This window comes from Sycon ciliatum, chromosome 6 (genome assembly GCF_964019385.1).
Source record: "Sycon ciliatum chromosome 6, ocSycCili1.1, whole genome shotgun sequence".
Lineage (NCBI taxonomy): Eukaryota > Metazoa > Porifera > Calcarea > Leucosolenida > Sycettidae > Sycon > Sycon ciliatum.
Genome location: NC_088648.1, coordinates 528,831 through 537,761, shown reverse-complemented (window position 1 = coordinate 537,761; position 8,931 = coordinate 528,831).

Sequence of the window (8,931 nt, the reverse complement as noted above, 5' to 3'; positions counted from 1 at the left end):
TTCTTCGTGCTGCAAACACACACTACACAATGTGTCGTATCTCGTAACAAGTACTGTACCAAATCACAACGAACACTAACAATACGCAATAGTAAACAATAATCAAAAACACTACGCAAAAAAGCAAAGCAAGCAGCACCTAGCCAGGGAGACAAGCAGGAGTCACGGTCGCAACGAAATCTCGACGACACCCCAGAAGACCTTTCTCCGACACGATACACAACAGTACCCAACCCTCACACCTGCACAGTGTGGTTGAAGCAGAGAACACACTTCTACATCACGCACCCAACCCTAACACCCAACCTTCGCACCCAAAAACCCTCACGCCCAACCCTCACACCCAAAAACCCTCACACCCAACCCTCACACCCAAAACCCTCGCACCCAACCCTCACACAATCACCTACCTGTACCTGTCTCTCCATGTTGGCATGGTGATAGCTTGGAAGCTATAACCATGCCAACATGCTTCAAACTGTGAAAAGCAGTCTTGTTGAAAGTAGCATGCCGATCATGAATGAACATTGCTGGTTTACACCTCATTGGGATAGCACTATGCCCAACACCACTCACATCCAGCTAGCACCTCGACACCCTGTATCACCAATGCATCAATTCTCCACCTTGTCAATTGGCATATACGCACACGATATTTCCCCGATTATAAATTTGCCATAGCGAAATGATTTGTACAAACTCCGGATTGTTGTGTAATCGTAGGTGACATTTACGTTTTGTTGTTCTTTCATATTATTAGTATTTATTATCAGAGTCTAATCAATTCGTTCGTCGTTGTCAGCATGTAAACGAGGTACTGCTTGCCTTGAGTCAACAACACGGAATTCACGAGTTACGATTGTTCTTACTACGACATTGCATGTTGTTTGTACATTTACAATCACGTACATGCAGCTTGGCAAGTTGTGTCACGATGCAATGCATACCAATTTATTTCACTACACGTATTTCTCGTAACACATCAATTCTTACTTCGTAGGTGTTTAGGTCCGGTCTTGCGTGACAGAGGTAGTTAGTCTTAGTTAGCTTTCTCCATGATTGATTCTAAGAAACACGGACATTGATTCTAGCTTCAAACTCTTTCTTCTTTGTCTGCCTGTGCATTTTGTTCCCAAACAAATCCTTCGTTCAATGTGCTTATCTTTCCGCTTTCCGCTTTTCGCGCTCTGCAGATTTGTTTGCCTCGCGCTCAGCTTTGTTTCCTTTTCTTTGTCTACTGCATTATTATGACGTATGATTTGTGTACGCACTTATCACCTGACCGTTTGACTGCATGCGCTATGCACGCTCTAGGCTAGTGCATTTGAGCGATCGTAGCGATCCGCTTTCCTTGCCGTTTTCGTCTTCTCCGCTTCTTTATTCAGTCGAGTCAGTGTCGCTGCACTAGTTTGTCTTGCAGTTTATCCACGTCGCAGTCGTTCATGGTCGCCATCTTTACATTTGATTTTGATGCGCAGCTGCATGCTGATGCAGCTGCCTTTTTCCCTTTTTCGATGGTCTTTGACCACTTGGCGGTGAGCTGATCTACTCACCTCCCACCGCTTTAGGAGCTACATCTGCGCTTTGATCCTTGAAGGGTGGTGGCGTTCCTACGGATGCGGAAAGCCTGGCTTCCAGCCGAGTCTCACGCGAACCGTGAAATATATATATTCTTTCCAATTTTATACTGAATCTACTGTATGTATTCTCTCACCCACGTTGTAGCATGCCAAGGGTTGGATGCAGGGATGGGTAATTAAGCTAGTAGTAGCAATTCAGTAACAGGATTGTAAGTCGCACCCCACTTTCAGGTCGAGTTCATCTTGTTTCAATAATTATATTCACACCAGCAAGATGTCACACTCGATTGTAAGTCGCACCTCCTTTTGTTTGCCCTTGAAGTTTAGTGCAAAAAAAGTGCGATTTAAATTCGGGGAAATACGATATGTGAAGCAATGTTCAGTCGGAATAGGCGTCACGTGGCTCCTGTGGACAGGGACTGCGGCTTAAGCTGGAGGCTGCTCAGTAGACATAGTGTGACGTGTGTTGGTGTTGTGATGGACGTGGACTCTCTGACTGTGTGTCACACTGGATGGCACAATGTTGTAATTTTGTCGACTGAGTGTAATCTTTGTTTCAGGATTACCCAAAAGCTAACGTCGTGCGCTAGATTGTTCTATAATACCGTGCAACAGCCTGTCAATGTGTCTTCACCCTTGCCAGCATACGTATGGCCCCAGATCCACATCTTTACAACACTTCACACTGATATCTACATGCAAACACAGCTCTGCACTTCTCTCCCTCCGCTTTCACCAGCTCTCTTACACTCTACGACTAGGTACTAAGTTTCACCCTGGCTGACACATTTCTCATCGCTATTCATTGCTCTTCACACTTCACAGTAGTTGATCTACACTCCACATGACTGCATTCATGGACATCTATTACATTAAGGAAGGGTTTGCTCCCCACACCGGAGCTCATGCTATTCCGCCGACTTTACTTGACACTTGACTATATCTATTACATTAGCTTCTTGTTTGTTTTCCTTCAGTTTTACTGAAAAAGTCGGTGCTAGACAGCTAGACAGAAAAGATGTGTACTCACAGCAGATAGGCAATGGGGTGTGCGGTAGGAATGAGTGCTGACTGGTGTGTAAATAACAGTGGTGGAGTGTGTGATAGTTTTTAGAGAAGACACAGATCCCTGGCAATCCAATCCAAGTCAAGCCAATCTAAGCCTAGCTGAGCCAAGTTGAGCCAAGTTGAGCCAAGCCATACTGGACCAAAGTAAGTCTTGAATGTACAGGTGTTTGTCATGTTTTGTAATTATGAAGTAGTTCCAACTCCACCACTTCTGTTTTTCCTCCACCACTTTTGTATCTTATCTACTTCAGGATTCCTCAGAGGCTCTCCATATCAGCATATAACGTTAAAGCAGGAAAACGCATCAAGAGGGGAGAGAGAGAGAGAAAGAGAGAGAGAGAGAGAGAGAGAGAGAGAGAGAGAGAGAGAGAGAGAGAGAGAGAGAGAGAGAGAGAAAGTTACATTTATAAAGACAGGTAAGTCTAACAAATGAGGACTGAGACCTCTACAACAGGGTTTTTACGCATGAAAGCAGGTGCATGATTTAACAAGCAGGTTGTCAGTCTAGATTTTATGCGCAGATGGAGAAAAAGCGCAGAATTTTTGTAATGAGATGAAAAGCAGAAATAATAAGAAAAGATGAAATGAAAGCCTGCTCACAACCCCGCCCAGCCTTGCGAACTGGGTATGGTGGATTAAGAACCCGGTTCAACGCTCGAGCAAGCGCTCTCCACTCAAGGTGTTCACAGCAACTGATAGGAACTCATATGGGGAAATTATAGAAAAGAAATAATAAGATAAAGAGAATAAATTTCAACGCACCTCAATAAACGGAGCCCCACATACAGTACCTCAGAAAAGTGGATCTTCCGACCAGTGTTTTTGTTGACGTCGCAACCAGATGATGTAGCTGCTTCGCAGAGACGTCTTACTGCACAAATTACAAATAAATTTTATTCTTCGATTAGAAAACCCAAGCGCTTTCAGAGCCCTCCGAAGAGAGTCCGGGATGAAACCACGCACACCTACCTCAACCGAAAAAGAAACGACCTGCCACCCGTTTGCTCGGCATTGGTCGGCCAGATCCGCATACCGCCTGTCCTTCCGCGAGTTACTGACACTGAATCTGTCCTCAGCACAAACTGTCAACTCCATCCAGAATACAATCCTACGACTCGTAGAGTACAGAACTATATCTGGTCTTAGGGTGGTAAGTGCAACACAGCTAGGGAAAGAAATCTTTGCACTAACTGAGTCGACAAGAAGTTTCCAGTCTGAGGCCGCCGACAGGAGATCAGTCGTAACCAACTTCCGTCTGGGCTGAACGCGAAATGGCTTCTCTCCCGCCTTGCAAAACGAGATGAAGTCAAGCTCATTTGAATTTTCGGTTTGTACGGTGTTTGCAGCAGTGCGGATTCGAATCTCCTCACGCATGTTCCTGACGATGACCCCGAGTACGTTGTCGTGCCTCCATGTGTAACGTCCCTGGTCCAGCGCTACGCGACAAGCGCCAAGCACGTGGCGCGTAGTACAGGCCCAGGCACGGCACAAACTACAGTACGGATCCACTACGGTGTTTCCCCAACGGCGTAGGTTCGTCGGAGAAGGTAGCACGTCGAGGGTTGATGCGAGAAGAAATTTCAAATCCTTACCAGTACCACCGTACAAAAGGGATTTCCACGAGAGGTCCTGCCACATCACCGATGTCCACTCCAACCACTTGCCTTGCACCTGAAGAGTCTTCAGCCTCAAAATCTGCTCCTGCGCGTTGATCTCCTCAAATGTTTGAAGGAGATCCTTCCTCGGGGGTTTGGAATGCTGCTTCGGAGCACAAGCACCCAACCCTGCACGATGACTTGAAGATGACGGTGGACGGAGAGTCCCTGAACCTACTGATGCCTCTGCACACTCCAGCTCTATTGTCGCCGCATATCGCTTTGTCAGCTTCGCATCCTTACTCCGACGCAGAGTGTACAGCGCCCTCATGCGCGCGTCCCCACTCGATCGAAGAATGTGCCATTTGATGGACTGGCACTTTTTCCACACCGTAGGAAGGTAGTGGAGGCGTAAGCCAAAGCGTTTGCGACTGCCAATAAAAAGAATGGCAGAGTTTGCGCATCGAGGTAGGCTTGACCATTTCTTCAGAAATGGTAAACACATAAAGTGCAGTTCACGTACAAAACCTTGTGTGAGTTCAAGAACCTGGAAAGACCAAGAAAGCTTGGGCACTACAAGATGGTGGTAAAGCCATAGCTTGTGGTGGTCTTGAAGCCAAGAGCCATCTACTTTTTGCATGAGAGATACAGTGAGTTGACGGATGTCTTCCCGCTGGGTCTGCTCAGAGCAATCAGCATGCAGCCTTCGCCCCAGGAACTTGAACTCTGCAGTGTCAATGAAAGCGATCTTCCTCCCTGACATCGTCAGGCAGGGATCGTAAGGTTTGTACCGGCCATCTACAAGCTTTGCTGCACTGCTTTTGCATTTGTGCGGCGCCGCCTGCATACATTGGGTCCACGAGAGAAAGTCCTCCGTGACCGCAATGAGTTTTTGACAACCTGCACTAGATTTGCTATAGAGGCCTAAGTCGTCAGCAAAAGCTGTTTGGGACACTTGCAAAGGGGCAGATTTAAAATCATAGGAGAGGCAACTTAATTCAGGGGCTGCAAGTGAGTCCAGCAGAAGCTGGAAACAAATATTGAAAAGGACCGGGGACAAGGGGCACCCCTGGAAAACACCAATGTTGTAATTAAAGGTGGGAGTGTGTGGTTGTACGACGAAAGCGCAAAGACTGTCGTAGTAGGAAAAAATTAATTTCCTGAATTGCAAAGGAAGGCTGTAGTGGGTTAGAGCATACTGTATCAGGTTGTGGCGCACTGAACCAAATGCATTCTTCAAATCTATCCACGCAATGCAAATTTGGCGTTTTGCCGTCTTTGCATCACGCATCGCCTCATAACAAAGTGATGTATGCTCTAAGCACCCAGCCTTTGCAGGCATAAATCCTTTCTGGTTGTCACCATCGAAGAACTTATTGCCTAGCATATGTTTCAAGAGGCGCTTTGCAACTAAGGTGAAAAAGATCTTCCCGGACGTGTTTGCTAGAGCGATCGGTCGGAATTTCGAAGGATCATCAGACACCTCCCCCTTGGCCAGGAGTGTGATACACGCTACCTGCCACTGCCTTGGAATGATCTTGCTCTCCCAAACCCGCCCAAAGATGGTGAAAAGAATGGATTGAAGGGAGGGACAAAGCTTCCAAACTATGTAAGGTATCTTGCCAGGACCCGGTGCAGAGGTGTCGCGACACTTCTTCAAAACATTCTGAAATTCAGTCCATGTAGGGGTCCCCTCATCGACTGGATGGGTGCAATCCCGGGGCTTCCCTGCACTGGGGCAGGATTCGTACGAAGTGGCACGATCCTGGTCTGCATATGTGTGTTGGAAGTACTCAAAGCAGGTAGTGTCAGAGAAAGTGGGTTTGACATGGTTGGTTGGTTGAAACAATTTCTTTCCGAAGGCATATGGGTCCTTGAGAAAGGCATCCTGGTCCCTCTTGTTCCGGGATCGATCGTCGTACATCTTTTGTTGTTTCAAAAGACGCTTGATTTGTTTTCCAATTGAAAAATATTCATTTCTGAGCGCTGCAGGTACTTCGCCCGGGTTTTTGATCTTACGAAATTGGCGCTTTAAATCACGCTGTGAGCCCGGAGTTTTCCACTGCACGGTTTTTATTTGCATTCTTGTGTTTTGGTGGAGGTGGTGGTGGTTTCTGGTCGAAAAACCAGTGAATGAAGGTCTCTAGTTTGTCCAGAGTCTCTTCGATGTTAGTGTTTTTGAGGTATGAGGTTGGGAAATGTTGAATGAGATGGATCTTCAACTGAGCGTTTATTGTGTGCCATGCCTTGGTGTTTTGGCTGACGGTAGCAGTAGGGACTGCCGGACTTCTACCTTGTCCATGTCCCGTTGATTCAGGACATGAAGTAAAGACTCATTATGACAGGGAGTGGATTCGTGCGGGATTGTTCGCAATTCCAGAGAGAGAGAGAGAGAGAGAGAGAGAGAGGAGAGAGAGAGAGAGAGAGAGAGAGAGAGAGAGAGAGAGAGAGAGAGAGAGAGAGAGAGAGAGAGAGAGAGAGAGAGAGAGAGAGAGAGAGAGAGAGAGAGAGAGAGAGAGAGAGAGAGAGAGAGAGAGAGAGAGAGAGAGAGAGAGAGAGAGAGAGAGAGAGAGAGAGAGAGAGAGAGAGAGAGAGAGAGAGAGAGAGAGGAGAGAGAGAGAGAGAGAGAGAGAGAGAGAGAGAGAGAGAGAGAGAGAGAGAGAGAGAGAGAGAGAGAGAGAGAGAGAGAGAGAGAGAGAGAGAGAGAGAGAGAGAGAGAGAGAGAGAGAGAGAGAGAGAGAGAGAGAGAGAGAGAGAGAGAGAGAGAGAGAGAGAGAGAGAGAGAGAGAGAGAGAGAGAGAGAGAGAGAGAGAGAGAGAGAGAGAGAGAGAGAGAGAGAGAAGAGAGAGAGAGAGAGAGAGAGAGAGAGAAGTAGAGAGAAGAGAGAAGAGAGAAGAGAAGTAGAGAGAGAGAGAGAGAGAAGTAGAGAGAGAGAGAGAGAGAGAGAAGTAGAGAGAGAGAGAGAAGGAGAGAGATAGAGAGAAGGAGAGAGATAGAGAGAAGGAGAGAGATAGAGAGAAGGAGAGAGATAGAGAGAAGGAGAGAGATAGAGAGAAGGAGAGAGATAGAGAGAAGGAGAGAGATAGAGAGAAGGAGAGAGATAGAGAGAAGGAGAGAGATAGAGAGAAGGAGAGAGATAGAGAGAAGGAGAGAGATAGAGAGAAGGAGAGAGATAGAGAGAAGGAGAGAGATAGAGAGAAGGAGAGAGATAGAGATAGAAGGAGACAGAGAGAAGGAGAGAGAGAGAAGGAGAGAGAGAGAGAGAGGGAGTGTGAAAAAGAGCGAGTGAAAAGAATACGAGGCGTGCTGATTAAAAGAACGAATTCGATGTCTTACCCGGACACTTGCTGTGGCTGTTCGATCCGGGGCTGTCAGAGTCGAAATTGTACTCCGCGCCTGCGCTCATTCCAGCAGATGTAGTCACCTTGCCAACAGCATTCTATCCAGTGCTCTTTCTCGAAGGCATCGTGATCGATTGCACCTGCCTTTGCTGCCGACCGAATTCTAGATTTTCGAGAGGGTCACCAACTTTGCTTACTACAAGTGAGCAGTGAACTGCTTCAGTGGAAGTCAAGGGTGACTTCGTTCTGTGCGAAATAACTCGAGAATTATCACTGCCGGCGCTAAAACAGGCGCCAGACTGGGGCAAGTGGCACGCACGTACTCTTGCTGAAAGGAACCAACGACAACACCACAGAGTAGAAGAGAAGATACAAGACACCTTTGTCTTCCTACAGGCTCGTACTGAACTAAAGCTAGAAAGTAGAAGGTTCACTCCAGGAAGTAGGATTTTGTAGGACTAGGCTGGGAAGGGAACAACTAACTTTCGCTGGATGCACAGATGCCTTCCTTTGTTATGCAGACAAACCTCTGCCTCTGGCCTCCAGGTCTAAAGTCGAAAGGTCAGGTCATGACCTGAACCAGCCACTAACTACAGTGCCGGCAAGGGGGGTCGGATTTCAGTTGCCAGCACTGTACATTGTACCAAGAGTCCATATGATAGGGTTATGGACTCTTGATTGTACTGTTGACTTGTGGACATGGAAATCCAGTCGCACGTCTAGCGGCCCCAGGGTGCTGGTCATGCAGCCGTGATAAGCGGTAAGCGGTACACACATGCATTTTATCAAGAGTCCATAACCCATGGGTTATGGACTCTTGATTTTATGCGCTGCACTTAGCCTGCAGTGCGCTAATCGCATCGGATCAACATGTGCCCTGCACGCAGCGTTCTGTACGCGCCGAGGGGGCCGGCCCCGGTCAATCGACCGGATTTCCATGTCCATGTAAAAATGTATGTGCGGTTAGGCAGTGCGAAAACCGACACACTCTGCACGATCTGATGTCATGGGTGATGTACCGGTACAGTACTACAGACCACAACTTTTTTTGGCACAGGTCATGACGGATGATCGATCGTAACGATCGATACGACGTTACGTTACAGCATCTAGACTCGAGCTACAATGTAGATTACTAATTCGACGCTACTCTCCAGACTAGATGATGCTGCACTTCTTTCAATCTTCAAGGAGGCAGCAACTGCCGCAGTGACCATGGTCACCACTCTGCATCGAGCAGAGATGGCTCACAATACATTGCGACAGTAAGGCGCAAGATCAGCGCTGGAGGTCTCTCCAGCCGAGAGTGGTGGACTACGATCAAACGTGCTGGTGCAGTGGTGGCCA